General features: G+C 48.0%; 1 protein-coding gene across 3 annotated transcripts in view; it reads right to left on the bottom strand.

Annotated features, from left to right (window-relative positions):
- The window catches only part of DNMBP (dynamin binding protein), a 115,270-nt gene extending 94,353 nt beyond the window's left edge, over window positions 1-20,917 (bottom strand). For 2 of the 3 annotated variants that reach the window (XM_075535117.1, XM_075535114.1), the window contains exon 1: window positions 20,731-20,917. The gene's annotated coding sequence lies outside the window, so the exon portion shown is untranslated. Of the gene's footprint in view, window positions 1-5,240; window positions 5,374-20,730 lie in introns of those variants that run through there. The other variant, XM_075535115.1, reaches the window with a different exon arrangement.
- Window positions 20,918-21,354: the final 437 nt, after the last annotated feature.

Raw genomic sequence — 21,354 nt, forward strand, 5'->3', positions numbered from 1 at the left:
ATACCAGGGGCTCAAGTAGAAAGATAATGTTTTGAGAATGATGATGGCAACAAATGTACAGATGTGCTTGACACAATGTATGTATATATGCATTGTGATAGAGTTGTATGAGCCCCAATAAAATGATTTAAAAAAAAAAGATTTACAGTCTCAGAAAGCCAAAGGAGTGGTTCAACCTTGGCCCCAGGGCTGCTATGAGTCAGAATTCACTCACTGGCAGTGAGTTTGGTAAGGTGGTGCAAAGGGTTAGGTGTTACCTGATAATAGAAAGGTTATAGATAGGAAAAACCCCAAATTGACATGTTTTAGTCCACTGGTACCTGGGGAAAAATGGGTCTTTGGGGGAGTAAGGCAGTGATTTACCTGCTAAGGCTCTTCTAGTACCACCACCAACCACCTGAGTGGGACCATGCAGACTGGACGCATGTCCTCTTTTTCAGGTGAGTCTGAGTAAGAGAAGGGAGGGGATGGTGCTGATAGGATCATATGACTCAGCGGTGAGTCATTTTTAACAGGGTTGAGATTAATTGTGATAGGAAAAATTTGGAAGTAATATGTTTGGTCAATTTTGTCACATGGCTAGGTAAAATGAGCTATAAATGGTGTGTGTGTGTGTGTGTGTGTGTGTGTGTGTGTGTGTGTGTGAGAGAGAGAGAGAGAGAGAGAGAGAGAGTTTCACTACCATCAAGAAAGAGGCGATAGGAGCACATTGTTTCCTTTGAACCTCAAGATCTCTATGCCATGAACCTGCTCCATCCAGGAGACAGAGACCTGTGACACCAGAAGAGCGGCAGCAGCAGAAGCAAGAGATACAGTGGTGGGTTCCCTGGTCCACGGAGCAAGGAAAATGTCTCTGGGCAGGAGACCTGCTTGCCAGGGGTGCCTCCTACCACTTAACTGGCTTGGCGAGGTTTGCTGACCCACATATGCAGAGCTGAGTAAATTTGGGCTGAGGTTTATGGTGGAGTGGTATGACTTTGGGGCATTTACTGGCAGGGCATTTATTCCCAAGAAGCTTGTGGCTGAGAGGGCAAGGACCAGGGGGAGGCTTGCCTGCAGGCCTGGTTGGGAATGGGCTATTCTGATGGAAAACATCAGTGTCTCCAGTGTTTGTGATAGTGAACTGTATAACCGGTTAACTTACCTATCCCATGCCATGATCACAAGTACTGTCGGAGAGTTCAGTCGGGCCACTGCAGCAGCAGATGGCTGAACCCACCAAAGAAAAAGGGAATGCCTGGAGAGTAGGGTCAAGAAGGCTGGAGACGAGAGGCATGTCTGGCCTCTTCCTCTAAGAGTCGGCCTTGGACTGCTGTTGAGTTTGATTTTCTTTTCTCCTTATGAAGTCAGAGGAGGTCAGATGTCACACCTGGGCCATGTTTACAAGGGATGACGGAGGCACTAGCCAGGCGAGCCTTCTAGTGGTAGAATTCCATGAAGATGCTATAGGAGTTGACGGTTCTCCACTATTTCCACCACCACCACCACCGTGGCCTGTGTCAGTGCTTTTCTTGGCCATCACCCAGGCATGCACATCAACAGCAGGTCAGCAGTGTCAGAGTACACACACAGAGTACTGCAACACAGATGTGCTCTGGGTCTCCAAAGATGGGCTCCCTGGGCTCTGTGCATCCGGAGCAAGAGAATGAGGGAAAATGAAGAAGCAGAGAAGGAGCCACACTACAGAGTGAATTGTCTCCATGGACTACAGTCTCCTCTACCTTGAGATCAGAAGAACTAGATGGTGCCCACCTACCACTACTGCACATTTGGATCAGGGTCATGGATTCTGAAAATAAATAAATAAAGAGCAAAGTGTGGTAAACAGCTTCAAATTCTCAACACATTCACTGAGTAGACCCATCGAGAACGAATCCCTGAGACAATTGTTCTGAGAAACTCTTTAAACCTTCACTTGAAATTATCTCCTGAAGTCACCTTTCAACTAAACAGCTGCTTCGCTCAAAAAGGAGAGAATGTCAAGGGAATAAGCAGAAGAGAAATCATAAGCATGTCCACGCACTGTGAAGCGTGGAAGCTGTTGCTGAGCAACCGGTGCAGAAATTGTTGAGTGGAACCTTAAACTGCCGTGTAAATTAAAAAGTAAAAGGATCAAGTGTTAGAATCTTAATTAAACACCATCTAAAGATTTTCATTAACTCATTGTTTACAAGGTCTCCAATCAAAGCACAGAGTCCCTGGAGGATGTGATCAGTTAACATGTGGGGCTGCTGAAGCTGGCTGGCGACGAGGAACACATGCCTCACAATAATCAACCGGACAGGACCAAAACAAACAGCCTTTGCCCCCAACCAAAACAGGAAGAGACTGTCAAGGACCATTGGCAATGGACATCCAGGAGGAAGCCAGACCAGGGCTGTTACGGTACACGGCATTGCAACTAATGTTTCAAAACAAAACGGGTATACATTGTGGAATGGAAACTAATTTGCTCTCTACAATTTCACCCAAACCACAAGAAAGGAAGAAAGAAGGAAGGCTGGGGGCACAGGCTGGGGGTTCTGTCTGTCCAGAGGCACCTCAGAGAAAAGCCTGCTGATCTGCTTTGAAGTCAGCCACTGAAAAGTCGATGGCACCTAGTTCTCTCTGACACCAAAGGAGTCACTGGGAGTCTGAGCAGCTTGATTTAACCAAAGCAACCCCACATTTTGTCAATTAAGAAACCTTTGTAATAAAAGCAGACATGGGGTTGTCTTAAAATGAGCAAATGTCTTCCTCTTTCTATGTGAATTTTTAGCCTTGATTTATTAATCACGAGGCTCGTGGTTCCATACTGGGCTGCTAACCACCAGGTCAGCAGTTCAGAAGCCACCAGCTGCTCAGCGGGAGAAAAGATGAGGCGATCTGTTTCCATAAAAGTTACACGTTTGGAAACCCCCGGGGGGCAGTTCTCTCTTGTCCTACAGGTTCGCGATGAATCAGAATCAACTTGATGGCAGTGAGTTCAGTTTGGTTTGTGAGACTTTAAAACTAGATGAAAACACTGGCATTGAGATGCTTTGTTCTTATGCACCTCAAGATACTAACTAAATAAATCTAAACAGCTTTGTACCTCGACCGTTGCTTTAAAACGGACTCCCTATCCTATCACAGTTGACTAGCAGGTCAAGGCAATTAGGCAAAAGTAAGAAGAAAACAAAATCAGATTTCTTTGGCTGCTCCCATAAAGGGAAGCTTGAAGGGGCAAAGTTCTACTGTCCTATGCGGTCCACACAGTCCTAATCTACACCGCGGCAGTGAGAAGGGGATCCCACAAGAGTCGGGTGGGGGCCGCGTGCGACTGGACTGCTAACCATCAAGGGAGGCAGTTCAACACCCCCACTCCCAGTCAGAAGATGAAACTCTGATCCCAGAAAGATTTGCAGTTGCAGAAAACCTATACAGGGTCGACTAGGAGTCAGAAGTGACTCGTTGGCAGTGGACTGGAGCCATCCGAAGGAGTCTTGGTGATGCAGAGGGTAAGCATATAACTGCTGATCAGAAGGTCAGTAGCTCAAACCTTCCTGTCACTCGGCCCGAGAAAGATGTGTCAGTCTGATTTCTTAAAGCTTTACAGCCTCAGAAAACCAATGGGGCAGCTGTAGAAGCCCGGGCCTATAGGGTCACTACAGACTCGGAAGGTCCACTTATTGTCACTCCTGAGCAACATGTGGCCGCACAAAAGAGAAGCACCGGAAACTACGGATTTGCAAAACCACAGAACACAGGACACCGACAAGCACCAAGAAAAGCCCGGGTTTCATGTAAACTCCTTCTCCTCTTACCTGACGCTCCAGGGAGTCTCGGCTGGTTTCTGATAAGCAGATTGAAATGGTAAGACAATAATATCCAAGGAGGTTCTGGCCCTAAGCCCAGGAACCCTTAAAGCAACAAGCATTGTCTAAGAGAAGAGAAACAGACAATTTAGTCTCCTCTCAATTCTCTCCTGTAACGCTATGGTTCAACACAAAAGTGCTGAGACAGAGAAGTTATAGAATTCTTTCTGAATCAATATGTTTTTGAAAAGAGATGATCTGCTGTTCCCAATGTCACTCCCTGCCATTTGGGGCATTTTGGAAGACTCGCGAGAACAGTCCTCAGCAGCCAGGCTAAGTCATGTGGGCCAGTGAATCCTTTCTATTTATGGAAGCTTGGATCCGTTGGAACCTCCTGCAGGCCCACAGCACAAAGGGGAAACTCACTCACTACAGAGAGGCCAGGTCCCTGAAGCGGCGCAGTTATGTCAGAAGCCATACAAAAATTCCAGTGTAAGCCATTCTCCACAGCAACCCACCAGCTTCTTCAATGAAACGATGGTAAATAATTAAAGAGGAAGGAAGGGGTACGTCGGGATTAAAAGTCACTTAAGAAACACAAACTGTGACCGTGGCTGAGTCACTTCAGGAATGTAATCAATGTACTTGTAGACTTTGTTGAGCTGCTGTGTGTTCTACTGGGGAGATTCTCAAGAAAACAACCAATAAAATAAATTACCCGTATGTTTTTAAAATCACATTCATGAAATGCAACAGGTAGCCCTTTCTCAGATCCTGATTCGAGGAAATCCAAGATGAAGCAAAATAGACTAACCTTTGGGAAAGTTTGGACGTTGGAAGGCGGCCTGTAGTGCAGGGGCTAGCGGTCAGGTCTAACCACAGGCCCGCCAGAAGAGCCCACCGGCCACTCCTTGGGAGAAAAAGGCGGCTGGCTGTCTGCTCCGGTAAAGATTTGGGTCTTGAAGACCCACAGGGGCAGTGCTACTCTGCCCTGTTGGGTAGCGGACAGCTGGATGAGCACAAATTTGGTTTTTCATTACAGAGCATTCGTTGGGTTCTTTTTGCTCCCCAAGAAGCAGGGTCCCAGTCAGGCATCTGGAAGACCAGCACTGGCAGGATCCTGGATGGGATCAAGGAATGGCTGTTGAGGGACCGGTTGACCCCACTGCACTGCGTAGCAGAATTGTTCCCTAAGGCTTTCCAAGGTTGACCTCCAGCCCTGTCTTCTAGGGCCCCGGAGAGGGTGGGAGCTGCCAACCTTCCACTGGTGGTCAAGGGCTGGGGTATGGGCACTCGCCAGTGATTTTCATTGAAGAATTACTGCTAGTCTTAAAAGCAAACAAACAAACAAAAAACCCCAAACCAACCGGCATCAAGTCGATTCCAACACATAGCAACTTTCTGAGGTTGGACTGCCCTGTGGGCTTCTGTGACTGTAACTTTCTATTCACAAGAAAGTCTCACCTTTTCTTCTGAGGATCGCCTGGTGGTTTTGAACTGCTCACCTTGCAGTTTGTAGCCCAATGTGTACACGCTTCGCCAGCAGTGTATCAGTAGTCTTAGGTGACAACAGCATTGTCATCTTAGACAAACAAGAGGAAATCCTATAAAAATAATTTTAAACAGTCACGAGAATCTGACCTACTAAGAGAGAGCAGCTCTACAGATCTTAAAATGGGTGTTGGATACATGGATGTCTGTTGTATTGTTCTTTATTCATTTACATACATTTTAAAAACTTCCTTATTTTTTTTTAAGTTGAAACACCAAAAATATTCAGCCTGGATGAACTGTTTCTAAACTTTTCCCTTCTGGGGTACCACTCCTGTTTTGGTATTAGGGCTGGTAGTGCAGGATCTCTGAGCAACTCCGGCTCTAGCAAATCCTCCAATTCCCTTCCACAGTGCAACAGCCTGGCACGCGGACAGCAAGACACAGCTCAGTAAATGTGTGATGGTATTCATCACTCCTTGTCTTTGGTCGTTCGCTTGCCTGAGGCTGAAAACAGGACAGTGGTCATGAACAGGCACAGACTTTGGAGATGAGCACACACATGTTTGGAGTCTAATTCTGTATAATCCTAAGGCAGTGGTTCTCAACCTGTAATCCAGTTCCTCAGGTTGTGGTGACCCCCAACCATAAAAGTATGTTCATGGCTACTTCATCGCTGTAATTTTGCTACTGTTATGAATCATAATGTAAATATCCCATAGGAAGGACATATTTTCATTGTTACAAATAGAACATCATTGAAACATAGTGATTAATCACAGATTATGAAATATTTATTTCTAATGACAAATAAATGAAATTTTGTCTTGAAGCATGGTGTAGCATGGGTAACAATCTTCATGCTGGGCACTCCTATTGGGCGTATCTGCATTGGGCGGAGCCACCTGGAGACGGATAGAGGCGCGGTGTCTCGGTTCCTAAGACCATAGGAAATAGGTGCTTTCACATGATCTTAGGTGACCCCTGTGAAAGGTTCGTTCGACCCCCAAAGGGGTCACAACCCACGGGTTGAGAACCACTGCCCTAAGGAAGTTCCTTAACATCATTGTACCTTGCTTCTGCCCTAGGTAAAATGTACCTTCCTCAGGACATCATTTTGGAGGTGAAGTGAAACCGTGACTGGCTCCAATAGAAGCACTTCCCGGATGGGCAGTGCTCCCTGTTCTACAGGGCCGCTCTGAGTGGGCGTCCACTCAATGGCAGTGAATGAGTGTTATGTGACTGTTGTTACTTTATATTCCTTTCATTTAACTTGGAATCAGATGGAAAGCCAGTAAAATAGAAAGAAGAAATATTCAGTTATACGTAATAATAAACCTTTTGTCATTATTGTTAGGGTGTGTGTGGGGGGGAGAAGAGACCCATTTCATTGGAGTATAAACCAGTATATAGCATATGCGGAGATGGACGGAACTTAAGGGCTAGGCAGCAGAGCGTAAGTTTGGTTGTGGGAAGTGATGGGCAACAATAACACGACCCTCATTCTCATCAAGTCAACACCAGCTCATGGCAACCCGCTACGACAGAGTAGAACCACGCCTTGGGGGGCTTTCAGTCTTTATGGGCAGGGATAGCTTCATCTTTTCCCCCAAGGGGTAGCTGGTAGGCTCAAACAACAGACCTTGTGTTTAGCAACTCAATGTGTAACCCAAGGAGATCATGCCATTCACATGATGTGAGGCCTTGCTTTATAACTAAGTGACCAGGTATGATGAAGTATCCGTCAGCCTGTCATTGTCCTTCTCTAGTGGCTTACACATAGCTATGATGCTGGAAGCACCGGCAAGGTATTTCAAATATCAGCAAGGTCACCAGCAGGGCAGACAGATTCCGGAGGAGCTTCTAGACTAAGGCAAACTAGGAATAAAGGGCTGATGGATGATCTGTTTTTGAAAAGTAGTCAATGAAAACCCTATGGATCCGAACAGAAAATCATCCCATCTCGTCCTGAAAAGATGAATCCCTTAGGTGGGCAGACACTCCCAATCCACAGTGAACGTAAGAATGGGATCTAGCATACTCTTCATGCCCTGGAAGCTACTGCCAAACCTGGCAACGCTGCTTATGGTATTGGGAATCCTCATGAGTCAGAGCCAATGTGATGGCAATTAACGACGACATCATTATGGGACCTGACTATGCACCATAACAATCCTGAGCCATATCCAAACTATCCGTTGTTCAGAAAGGACAAAAGCGAAAAAGGCGGCTACGTTGCTGGGGAAGGGAGCAAAGAATAAACCAGAATGTGGGAGGACGCGGGGGCCTGGGGAGTGAAACACCAGTCGGCACATCCATTGCAACTTTTTCTGCTGCTGCTGCAGACTCCTCTGCCCTGAGATGACCACCTGATGAACACAATGCCGTGTGTTCTGGGCCCAGAGGCCACGGCCCCAAGGTCAGCACTGATTATTCTTTCCCAGGCCCCGGGCCCTGCCACATGCCTGTTAGCAACCGGCTGTTCACCCTTGACTTGTGGAAAAACACAAGCTTTGCAGGAAGGGCTAGGTTTAGATGCAGAGAAACTCACTCAGTGGCTCAGACGTCAATTTCAATTATGCTTGCCACGGCAGGGAGGAAATGGGCATTCTACTAGCTTCTGGAATCCTGAAATTTAGAGGATGCTACAAGAACGTTCAAATTGCTCGGTGGTGGTGCAACGGCTAACACATTCAACTGCTAACCGAAAGATTGGTGGTTCGAATTCACCTAGGGCACCTGGGAGAAAGTCCTGCCAATGTCTTCCTGGGAAATTAGTCATTGAAAACACCGAGGAGCCCAGTTGTCCTCTGACGTGCCGAGGGTAGCCGCGAGTAGGAGTCCATCCGTGAGCACCTAGTTTAAGAGACTTTCTCTGCGCATTCTCTCTTAGACGTCCTTTCCCTGTCGCCATCACAGTGCCGCCTCTTTAAGGATTTATTCACTTTATGGATTCCCTTATCCAGGGCACTCTATGTACTGTTTGAGGTGCTGGCATGTATCAGTGAAGAACCTCCACCTTGAGTGGTGAGAAAGGCCAAAAACAGCATGTTAGCAAGTGACAAATGCTACAGTAAAATGGAAAAAAAAAAGAATGGAGAAGAACAGGGGAGAGGCTATTGAGGAAGAGGGGGCAGATGGTTATTGAATCCACCATCTGACATTCTATAGTAAAGTGTTATGACCCATGGAATACATAGGGCCCCACCTATATTTTCTGCCTCTGGGGTTTAGTGGGAAGTTGTTATCCCACATTTATCCCAAGCTGTCATCTGGTGGGGTTCCTATAGAACTGTGTGACTGAGGATCTGGGCCTCATTCCAGCACAAGAGACTCCTTGGGATGTATGTGTCCCACTAATTATACCAAAATCTATACACATTCTCATTCAAACTAACTTCTGTTCCTAAAACCACTTGGTTTCACCCAAAAAATGTAATGTGGGAATGAATTCAGTCTTGAAGGGCTTAACCTTCAAGGATTATCACTCTCTCACCACACAAACAAATGGCATTCAGGGGAACCACATGATGGTGCTGTTTATTTGAGTCAGAAGAAAGTAAATGTCCTCCTCCTTTCTCCATTTCCCCACCCCTGAAAGATAAAAGCAAGTGGAGCCCAAGAAGGAAGATGAAGGTGAGGGACCAAACGGAGGCTCAGTGGCACCAGCTGCACTGGTCCTTCCTTCCTCCCTAAGCTGCTCTTCAGGCTGGTGGGATCTGGGCAAGGGCTGGTCCAGATTCTGATAATGAGGCTGGGCCAGTTTGGGCACAGTGGTTCCTCAGGAGTGGCCTGTATGGAATTTCCAAGTCATCAGCCAGCTATGAACCAACCCACACAGGGTCATCCTAAGGAACCCTGGTGGCCAAAAGGGCTACTAACTGGAAGGCTGGGGTTCCAAACCACCAAGAGCTCTATAGGAGTGTGGCCTGGCGACCTGCTCCCCAGAAGATGACTGCCTAGGAAACCTTCAGGGGCACTTCTACTCTGTCTTCGCTGGTTGCTATGAGGTGAAGCAACTCCCTAAGGTAACTGTGTAAACCTTTCCTATTGTTTATTTTCAGAGGACAAATCAAACAAGATCAATGACAGTTAGCTGCCTACCGCTGAGAAAGAATAATACAAATTATGTACACCCCTCGCCTTCCCCCCACACAAGGGATGCCCATTCCTAACAGAAGATCAGAGAGGGGGGAAGTCACCACGGATTTCATAGTCGATATTGCCAGAGGCAGCATTAAGGAGGTGTTTTTCTATATTTTGCACATTTTCGACCATAATGAGGCATGATTATATTATGGGAGAAAAATTTTGCCTTTTGAAAAACCCACCTTGGATTTGAGAAGAATTGAGAGAGCTTCGGGAATCTCTCACCAACAAGAGCGAACATTGCTGGCAAGCGCCCGTGGCTCCATCCGGCCCGTGTCCCAGTAGAAAGTGTGTCTCACATAGCTCACCTGGTGCTGACAACGGCAGTGATGAGGCTGGGATGGTGCTCTCTTACATTTGTCACACCAGCTATTTAAATTCTAAATCCTAACAGGACGAAAGAAGCTGAACTAAATATAAAACAAGTTTACATTGGAATCTTAGGATATATCAATTTACATATGCAGAGTTCAGAAGCATTAATGACTCTTATTATTCATCTTCTGTTGCCCAAAATTGAACCTTAGCAGATGATTAGGATTTGGGTATGCAGCCTATGGGGCGCCATCTGATTCCTTTGGGTTCAAATACTGGAAAAGTATTTGATAAGGTTGAACACCTATCCACAATGACAGCTCTCGATAAACTAGAAATAACAGAGCGCGCCTCAGCGAGGTAACAACCGCACACCCAAAACAAACTGGATTCCTTCTCTTAAAACTGAGCACATCACGACAAAGATGCCGGAGTGTTACTGTCAGAGCTGTCCGAGACCCCAATAAAATGATTAAAAAACCAAAGACAAAGCTATTCACTAGCAGAGCCGCAGTTTCGACAAAGCCGGGGAAGCCCCCAACATGCTACCAGGAAAGAAACTGAAATAAGAGGTATCAGGATAAGGAGGAAGCAACAAAGTCATCACTATTGTCAAAAGGGTAGCTCCCTAGAAGTCTAGGTCATTAGACTCTGTGAACCAGAGGACAGGGAAGTAATTCACAAGAATCAACACTAACGCTCGTAAAATATCACCCTTAACAAATTAGAAGAACAATCTCTCTTTTTCAACTGTGTGAGACAAAACAGGCAACTAGAAAACAATAGTCATAAAAAGAGACATGAGTCGCAATAGTGAAAAAAATTATGATGTACACAGAAATTCCTGTAACCAAGGATACCTTTTTAAATCTGTATGAAGAAAACGTTAGTTTTTTTAAAAAAAATCATTTTATTGGGGGCTAATACAACTCATCACAGTCCATACATCCATCCATTGTGTCAAGCACATTTGTATTTTTTCAAAACATGTTCTTTCTACTTGAGCCCTTGGTATCAGCTTCTCATTTTTTCCACTCCCTCCCCCTAGAGTTCTAATAATTATTATTATTGTTTTTTTTACTGCTCTGGGTAAAAGGGCATAACGTTGGTAACTAGGTCAGATGAGCCAGCGTGTGGGGGTGGGGTGGCAGGGGGGCATGTATAGACATGCAGGCAGAAACGACACTGCCCTTGAGTTGATTCTGAGAGACAGACAGGAAGGAACCCTCTGCCGGGTCTCTGAGAGGGTCACTCTGTACAGGAGCAGGCAGCAGCTTCTTTCTCTCGCCGACATGCAGCAAGATGTGAAAACGCAAAATGGCGAAATGCTAACACGTGGTGAATCTACTTGTTCTTCACCAACTCTCCAGCTGGCTCAAAATGATGTCTGCATGGAAAGGAGCTGAGTGACTGCAGAGGCATGTTCCACGCTCTTAGATGGAGTGAGTTAAGATAAAAAAGATGTCACAGCTCTTGCTAAATAATCTCTAAATTCATTATTAGTCTAAAAAGTAAATATGTTTAAGGAATTTGATAAACTTATAGCAAAATCTTAAATTGATATGAAAGAAAAATGGTCCAGAATGAGCTGAGTAAGTTTGTTTTAAATGAAAAACAGAGTTTGGGGGTGGGGCAGTGGGACACGCCTTGCTGGGCCCCTCATTACCACACACTATAAAGCCGCTACGACAAAAACAGGATAATAAAACGTGAAGCAAGCACGGATGGCTATAGATTCATGGAAAAGAACAGCTGGAGACACAGGCCACTTTATCCATGGGAATAATGTCCAGAGACACAGTGTGGGACTTAACCCCGATCTGATCCCGACACACCGAGGCAAAACACTAAGGGGGGGAGGGGGGACCAGAACAAGGGAATGGAGTGGTGAGGTCCCCAGGGATGCTGAAGTTGGACTTTGGGTCCAGGGCGTGGTGCCCCAACAGACTGGACTGGAAAACACACCTAAAGGCCAACAAACAATCCTTGAACTAACTACAAGCTTTTCTTTCTTGTTGTGTTTTTTTTTTTTTATCATTGTCTTGTTTTGTTGTATATTGTTGTTTGGTTTTGCTCTGTCTTGTTTTTGTGCATGTTATTATCTCCCCAGGTCTATCTAAATAAGATAGGCTGGATGAACAATCTGGAGGAGAAAACAATGGTACCGACAGTTCCGGGGGGACATGGGAGAGGAGGAGGTGGGAGGAAAGGTAGTGGTGTTAACAAACCCAGAGACAAGGGAAAAACAAGTGATCCAAATTGGTGGTGAGGAGGGTATGGGTGGCCTGGTAGGGCATGATCAAGGGTAATGTAACCAAGAGGAATTGCTGAAACCCTGGTGGGGATTGAGCAAGATAGTTGGACAGGAGGAAAGTTCAAAGAAAGAGAGGAAAGAGCTGAGAGGCAAAGGGCATTTATAGAGATCTAGATACAGACATGTACCTATGTAAATATATTTATATATGAGGATGGGGAAATAGATCTATGTGCATATATTTATAGGGTTAGCATTAAGGTAGAAGGACATTGAGCCTCAACTCAAGTACTCCCTCAATGCAAGAACATTTTGTTCTAATAATCTGCCATTCTGTGATGCTCACCTTCCCGACATGATCACTGAAGACAAAATGGGTACATAAGCAAATGAGGTGAAGAAAGTTGATGGTGCCCGGCTATCAAAAGATACAGCATTTGGGGTCTTAAAGGCTTGAAGGTAAACAAGAGGCCATCTAGCTCAGAAGCCACAAAGCCCACATGGAAGAAACACACCAGCCAGTGTGATCACGAGGTGTCAAAGGTATCAGGTATCAGGCATCATCAGAACAAAAAATCTTACCATAGTGAATGAGGTGGGGGGAGTGCAGAGTGGAGACCCAAAGCCCATTTATAGGTCACTGGACATCCCTTTACAGAAGGGTCTCAGGGAGGAGACGAGCCATTCAGGGTGTGATGTAACAACGATGAAAAATACAACTTTCCTCTAGTTCCTAAGTGCTCCCCCCCCCAACCAGCCCCCACTATCACAATCCGAATTCTACCTTGCAAGTCTGGCTAGACCAGAGGATGGACACTGGTACAGATAGGAACTGGAAGCACAGGGAATCCAGGGCGGATGATCCCTTCAGGACCAGTGGTGTGAGTGGCGATACTGGTAGGGTAGAGGGATGGTGGGTTGGAAAGAGGGAAATGATTACAAGGATCTACATGTGACCTCCTCCCTGGGGGACGGACAACAGAAAAGTGGGCGATGGGAGACGTCAGACAGGGCAAGATATGACAAAATAATAATTTATAAATTATCAAGGGTTCATGAGGGAGGAGGAAGCAGGGAGGTGGGGGAGGAAGAGGACCTGATTCCAGGGGCTTAAGTGGAGAGCAAATGTTTTGAGAATGATGAGGGCAATGAATGTACAAATGTGCTTCGCACAATTGATGTATGTATGTATTGTGATAAGAGTTGTATCAGCCCCTAATAAAATGATTAATAAAAAAAAAAGAAAAGAAGCAAGGAACCCAAGAGGGATAAAGCCCTCAGGACCAATGATGCGAGCAGTGATGCCAGGAGAGTAAGGGAAGGTGGAGGAGAAAGGGGGGACTGATGACAATGATCTACATAGAACCCCCTTCCAGGGGGGTGGACAATAGAAAAGTAGGTGAAGGTAGGCATGCGTCAGTGTAAGACACGAAAAAAGTAAATGTATCAATTATCAAGGGTTCATGAGGGAGGGAGGGTGTGGGAGGAGGGAAATGAGCTGATATCAAGGGCCAAGTAGAAAGAAAATGTTTTGAGAATGATGATGGCAACATATGTACAAATGTGCTGGACACAATAGATGTATGTATGGATTGTGATAAGAGCCTATGAGCCATCAATAAAATGGTTTTTTAAGTGAAAAAAAGGAAATAATGTCTGAGAGATGAGGAACCACAATTGAATGGGGAGAAACATTAAATTTTTTTATATGTTATGGGGAATTGGAGATGACAAGGAACTAGCCCATTCATGGGAGATTCATTGGACTGGAGTGCTATCTAAAACCATATGCAAATGTGGGCTCTGAGTGGATTCAAAATATAGACGTAAGTCAGGAATTGGGAAGAGCTTCTTAAACTCCAAACACATAAGCCATAAGTCAAAGAATGCTCGTTTGCATTTAGAACATTGCAACTAGAACTTTATCTTCATCAAAGGACCAAACCCAAAACACACACTGCCATCAAGTGGATCCCAACTCAGAGTGGTCCAAAAAAACAGGTTAGAACTGCTCTTGTGGGTCTCCAAGACTGTAAATCCTGAAGGGAGCAGAAAGCTTCCCCTTTCTCCCACAGAGAGGCTGGAGGTTTCGAACTGCTGATCTTGCAGGCCTTATGGGTCGCAGCTCAACGCCTAACCCACTCAGGCCACCAGGCTCAGTAAGGCCAAAACTCATAGATGGCCAAAGAAGAGATCTGCAAAGTCTACACAGGGGTTAATATCCATCTTACAAGGTAACTTCAGCCAAGTCAAGAGCGAAAGAGTACAGTGCATAGCAGCTGTGACAGAAAACGGGCAAAGATATGAACAAGTAACTTACAGAAGCTCCTGTACGAGAGATGCCCCAAAGCATTAGAACAGCGGTTCTCAACCTGTGGGATCGAACAACCCTTTCACAGGGGTCACTTGGTTCATAAAAGGAGCAAAATGACAGTGATGAAGCAGCAATGAAAATAATTTTATGGTTACGGGGTCCCCACAACATGAGGAACTGTACGAAAGGCTGAGGACCACTGCATTAGTACATTAGTACAAGAAAGACAGATGAAAAGCTGCCACGCTGTATCTGCGATTAGCAAAGGCGAAGCATGGGAGGAAGTTGAGTGTTGGCAGTGACGTGAAGCCATGGAGCCCTCCAGCAGAGTGGAATTGCGGGCTTACTGAGTGCAAATCGGTATATGCAAACCTACCATCCAGCACCTCCCTCCAAAGTATGCAGCCCCTAGAACCGTACCGAGTTCTACACAGGAACATGTAGAAAGATGTTCCCGGAAAAAAAAAATTAAAAACAAACAAACAAACAAACAAAAAAGATGTTCCCAGAAGCACTATTTTGGGGTCAGCGAGTAGGACGAAATCTGATGGCATGATACTGATGTACTTAGCTGCTAGGTGAAGGGCTGGCAGGTTGAACCCACTAAGTAGCCCCACAGAAGAAAGGCCTGGCAATCCGCCTCAGTTAAGATTATGACCTCCGCAGCTGATCGGGCAGTTCTACTCTGTCACATGGGGCTGCTCTCCATCTAAATCAACTCCATGGCAACACAGCCACAGTAGAGTGGGGGCAACCCTACTATCCATCAGTGAGAGGGCGGGTCAGTGAAACTGTGGTGGGTGCACACCGCCCAGATGACAGGAACCAGCTGTGATGTGATGTCGTCCTCCACTGGTTGCTTCGTAAGTCACTCACTTACTGCCATCGAGTCCAGGCTGACCCATAGCGAGCCTTTAGGACAGGGTAGAACTAACTGTCCCCGTGAGATTCCAAGACTGTAACTGTTCATGGGAGCAGAAAACCCCGTCTTCTTCCTGAGGAGCCACTGGTGCTTTCTAAGTACCGATCTTTCGGATGGCTGCCCTGCTCACCACCGCTACACACCACATGTAAGTTACATACTTCGATTTTGGGGTTTCCCTAGCCTGCGCTATGGCAGTGTTTCAAACCGTAAATCAGAACATTAAACATCTGAGAACGACAGTCTTATCAAGTGACGGACTGAGACATTATCATGTAATACATCTTACTAATGTAAGAGGTACCAAACACACACACAAACAGACAGTTATGAGTGCAGTTTGCCGTGCCTGCTTCAGATGGGGAGTACCTGGACAGGACAGCCGCCAGAAGCTAAGAAGTGGATGTGCGCATCTTTAAAATGCCAGTCTAAGAGGCCGGGGGAGGCACAAGGAGAGAGAGCAGGATGAATTCAAGTGCCAGCACATGACACAAGCAAGACCCTGTAACAGGTGCACGAGGAGCAGCTCAGAGGCATGAGCAGAGTGGGAGTGGGAAAGGGGGACTGAAAACAAAAGGAACCTTTTAGACTCCTTCTCCGGGCATGCTGTGAAAAGAACCCAGATGCCCTAGAAGAAAGAGAAAAATTAGGATGGTTTCTTTCCCCCAAGCTTCCAATTTTCCCAACAACCCAAGCTGGCTGCCAGCTCTGTTGATGAGTAACAGCTTTGCACCCTTCTTTCAGGCAGGAGGGGAAATTTAGGCATCAGCAAAACGCGAAAGGGATCGGCAGAGACTATTCACGAGAGCGATTTTGTTCTCATGACCTGCCCCTCCCCCTCCCCCTCCCCCACTGAAAAGCCTCTTGATCAGGAGTGATTCAGCTACAGCTGGGTCCAGGATGAGTTCCCGGGTCATTTGACGCCTTTCCAATCCTCTCCACATGTGCTCCTCCTGCTGCCCCCCTGCCAAGTAGTCCAACTACTTAGAATCTTAAAATACTAGCCCGAGTTAAAACCAAGCCTGTGGCCATTGAAAATGGCCTCTGGCTCCTGGCAACCCCACGTGTTCCAGAGTAGAACTGCACCCCAAGATCTTCTCAGAACCACCCCTCCAGACTTTCTGCCGTAGCTCCACTAACCCACCACCCAAATCCATGGCCAGGGAGTCCATTCCAATTCCCGGCAACTCTGGGAGTCAGAGGAGACTCCCCTAGGGCTTCCAAGACTGGAAAGCATGACTGGAGCCACTAGCTAGTGGGTTCGAACCGCCAACCTTTCTGTTAGCCAGCAGTGCTTAACCCACGGCCCCATGGGGGCTCCTCCTGGGGTTCAAGGCACAATCTTCCTTAGTAACAGACCATCTGTACCGAGAAGAATGAAAATGTAGGGTCACACCGCTAGTGAGAAACAGCATCCTGATTCTGCCCGTGGCCCCCCACCCCCACCCCCGCTGTCTTCAGAGGAATCTTTTAAAAGCAGTATCATAAGCTTCTCTGTTCCAAACCCTCTGATAGCGTCCCCCTCACTCAGAGTCAAGGCCAAACTCCTCACACTGGCCTACAGTGATCTGGCCCACCCCCACTCCCCACCTCGTCTGCTGCTGCTCCCCTAACCACACACACACACACACACACACACCCCACACCCCACCCCCCTAGCTCCACACACGCGAAAAACATGATCCTGCAACACCGTGTGCGCTTAGTCAGCCCTCAGCCTCTCGCCCATTCCCCCAATCCTTTCACATCTCAGGTCAAGTTCTCTCAAAACACACACACCAGCACCCTGCCCCCACCCACTTTCCCACTCCCATTGCTGCAAAGTTCTCCACAGTACATATAACATCAGCCGACCTTCCATCTGCTCACATCTTGACTGCGTGCCTGCCTGCCTGCCTGCACCTTCAGTTTGGGAGTCCCTCTACCCACTGCCATCGTGTCACTGCTGACTCCTGCCAACTCCCTGTGGGTTTCGGAGGCTGTAACTGTTCATGGGAGTAGAAAGCCCAGTCTTTTTCTCCCCCTGAGCTGCCAGTGGTTTCGAACTGCTGACGGACTCCCTGGCAACTGGTCTGGTGTGCTGTTGAGTGGTTTGGGTTTTATTAGCTCTGTTCGTGCCTAGGAAGACACCCTGGTGACTTGCTTCCAAAGGTCACAGCTTTGAGAACTCTTGGCACCTGGAGTCAAAATCCACTGGATGGCAACCAACAACTGACCCCTCCAACAACTGACCTGTTGTCGAATGAACGAGTAAGTCAGCAGTCCACCCCATGCCTTCAGGCTCCTGCTCTCCTGTTCTGCTTCCAGTCTTGTCCCCCAGCCCCCAATTCAAGCGAGGCAAAAGGACTTTTAGAATCCAAACAACACACGTTGGCTACTCGAGGACTTTTAGAATCTAAACAACACATGTTGGCTACCCATTTTACCGCTCCTGGCTGTCTTATAAATGATTTTAAAAAGAAACGGTTGAATAAAAAGGGTAAATAAATAAAAATTTAATAATGAGCAAATAAAGAAAGACAAACCAAAAACCACTTCTTGCTTATACTAGTCAAATACTGATCACATGACTGGGAGAGTTGAGACTTATAATGAATTTCAAGATTGGCCCATGCACTGTGCTACAAGACTTTCCAGCTGAGGGAGAGGTAAATAAGTTTACTGGCTCTGGAAGCTTCCTAAGTTACCGTCTCCAAGCATTCAAAAGATAAAGATCTCAGCCTGGCCCACTTAACCCGGTTCTGGAACCAGAGCCTCTCAGTCCTATGAGATTTTTAAAGTGAATATTCATGGTGATGCAAGAACCGTGACTATCATACACTTTGAGCGTGGAGGGGGTCAAGCAGTGGGTGTATGACGAGCCCTAAAAGACGAGAAGAGGGATGTGCCAAGAGTCTAACTAGAGATGCAAGGCCCCCGAGAAGAAAGAAACCAGAAAAGACCTGAGATCCTTGGAAACAAGAGGAGCACTAGGCTCTGCTTGGGAGATGCAAGATAAAATGAATAACTTGTACTTATTTGGCTCCAGTAATCTCTAAATGTCATTATTATGTTTCAACCGAAAAACACACACAACTACAAGCACTCTATAAAAGACATCTAATCATGTTTTCTGCATCAGAATGTTCTTTGCCTGATGATGAAAGTTATCTGTGGCACTCGTTCACCCCATTTCCAGGTCAGATTTAAACTATTCTCGACCCCACAGAAAACACACCATCTCAGTCTTGGGTATGAGAGTTTCTTAAATGATGTTGTTGTTGTCACAATTAGTGACCTATGTTTCAAGGTAACATGTAAAATCTAGGAACTTTAAAGGTAGAGGGGGCCAGAGAGATCTTTTAATTCAAACATTTTCAAAGGGGAGAAAGCAGGTCCTGAGAAATCACCTGCTCCTGACTATTCACGCCGAGTCTATTCGAGTGGGGAGAGTAATAAATGGAGCACTCACTCTGGAGAGCGGGTGGCATGGCTGTGATCCACCAAGTCAGCAGTTCGAAACCACTAGCAGCTCAACTCCTCCAGAGAAAGAGCTTTCTACTCCAGTAAAGAGTTACAGTCTTATAAACCCCCAGGGACAGTTCTACCCTGTCCTATCGGGTCACTGTGAGTTGGCATCAACTTGATGGCAGTGAGTTTTTGGTTTTTAACTTGGATGAAGCATTGCCCGGTGGCTGGAAGGTTATGTGCTTGACTGCAAACCAGAAGTTTGGCCGTTTGAACCTACCCAGCTGCTCCAAGGAAGAAAACACCTGCTCCCTGAAAAGTGACAACCCCGACCCGCTGGTGGGACCATTCTGCTGTGTCCACTGAGTCCAACCAATCACCGGCAGCATCGCATGAGGTTGGGTACTTTCATCTTCCAAACCACTACTGTGGATTAAACAATCTTTCCTTTCCCCTGGTACTCCACTATGTAAACGACAGCAGTTGTTTAATTGCAAATCCTAAAGATGAGTGTAACCCACAATCTGGTAGCTTGCCAGAAGCCACAGCATCACGAACTGCAAACAGAAAAGGCTTCCATCGAAGACGCCTGCAGGAGAAAGATGCAGCACCCTGCTCGTTTCAAGATTCCCTGGACTCCCTGCCAGCAAGTGGCCTCAGACCCTTTCAGACAGCGAAGGACAGCTCCCTGGGGTTTCCTAGGCTGTAAATACTTACCAGAACAGACCGCCTGATCCTTCTCCCTGGGAGTGGCAGGTGGGTTCAAAATACCGACCTTGTGGTTGGCAGCCCAACTTGTGACCCAGCCTTCAAAAATCTGTGGGGTAGTTACACTCTGTCCTCTGGAGCAGGGGTCCTCAAGCGACCCGTTGGAAGGCCGGACAATAGTTTTAAAAAATACCATGAACAAATTCCTATGAACACTGCACATATCTTATTTTGAAGTAGAAAACAAACGGGGCAAAAAACACCTGGTGGGCCTGATAAATGTCCGCGGCGGGCAGTAGTTTGAGGACCCCTGCTCTAGAGGCACACAACAATGATGGCAAATTAAGACCCCTGAGTGGGCCTTAACACTGCCATACAACACATTCCAACTCATGGCGACCCTATAGGACAGAGTAGAACCGTCCATGTGGGTTTCCAAGACTCTAACTTCTTATGGGAGTAGAAAGCCTCCTTTCTCCTGAGGATCGGCTGGTGTTTTTGAACGGCTGACCTTGTAGTTAGCAGCCCAAAGCAACCCGGTGGCGCAGCAGAAGAAAGACCAGGTGATCTACTTCAGTAAAATGAATCACCTTGGGCGCAATTACCGAAGAATGTGTGTGTGTGTCCCAAATAAGTACTCTTCAAGTTTGTATAAGCAGACAAGATCCCAAAAGGAAAACGAAGCTGCTTTTGGAAGTTTGCGTTCTAGGCCACCAACCATTCTCCACGGCTCCCAATTTGTTGCAAATCTTAACGCCCTTTATTCAAACCATCCTTTATTTATTAATAACGAGGATGACAGCATCACCATCTCACTCAACAGAAGTGCTTGGAAAACGTGACGCCTGGGGGCCACCCTTCCCTGCCGCTGCTGCAATAAAAGAGTTGGCAAAACTTGCGTCTCCAACCAGATGGGTCTTCCTCCAGCCTCGGCAACCATCTCTCTCGGTCTCCCGGCCCCGGGCTCGCGGACTCGCAAGCCGAATGTCCCTGCGCCTGCCTGGAGCGCGGCAGAAAAGCTAACCCCTCTGTAAGCGAGGAGGGCTGGGCCGCTGCCGAATTCCAGCGCGCCGATCCGCCTCCAGGCCGACGGGCAGGGCGGTGCGGGCTCAAGAGCCCACGTTCGCATCCAGCCGACTGGGCCACCCAGCCGCTCCGAGTCGCGGGGCCCTCCCGGGGGGCCAGCCGAGGCCCCCCCGCGACCCCTCCCCGGGCCCGCTCAGCCCAGCGCCCCGGCTGCCGCGGGGCAGGCGCCGCTGCAGGCCCCGTCGCGCGGCGCGTCCCTCGGGGTCCCCTCGGCCAGCAGCCTCCGCGCCGCGGCCCCGGGCGTCCCGGCCCCGGCCCTGGCCCTGACCTGCTCTCCGCAGCCCGGCGGTCCCTCGGCGCGGCGGGCAGCCGCAACCGCCACTCCCGCGTCGCTGTCACCTCGGTCCCGGGAAGCGGCGGGCGGGTCGATCCGGTCTGACTCGGCGCTGCCGCCCCGCCCAGGCTTCCGCCTCGGCCCGCGCGGCCCGCGCGGCACCGGGGGCGCCACGCTCGGTTCCCGGCGCGCCCGCCTCCGCGGCACCCGCCCCGCGCGCGCGCCCCCTGGCGGCCGCCCACCCTCCCCGGCCCCGCCCACCTCGCGACGTCAGCGGGGCGGCGCTCCGAGCACGGCCACCGCGGGGAAACTGAGGCACCGCCGCGCCGCGCCGCGCCCGGGCCCGCGCCGCCGTCCGATCTCCCGGGGTCAGCCTTCGGGCCCGCGGCCTGCGCGCTGCCGGGGCTCCGGCCGATGCCTGGCCCGGGCCCTGGTCCCTGGCGCTGCCCTCTGCAGTCCGGGTCCATTTCTGCCTGTGGGCGGTGGCGTCCTCTTGCTCCCCGGAGGCAAGTTCCTTTATCTGGTCTTACAATCCTCCTTCCTTTCTGTTTGGCCCGTTGCTTCTGAACCAACATTTCCGGGGACACAGTTGAGAAGGTGCAAGCACGCGATGACTGG

The sequence above is a fragment of the Tenrec ecaudatus genome, chromosome 16, assembly GCF_050624435.1.
Source record: "Tenrec ecaudatus isolate mTenEca1 chromosome 16, mTenEca1.hap1, whole genome shotgun sequence".
NCBI lineage: Eukaryota > Metazoa > Chordata > Mammalia > Afrosoricida > Tenrecidae > Tenrec > Tenrec ecaudatus.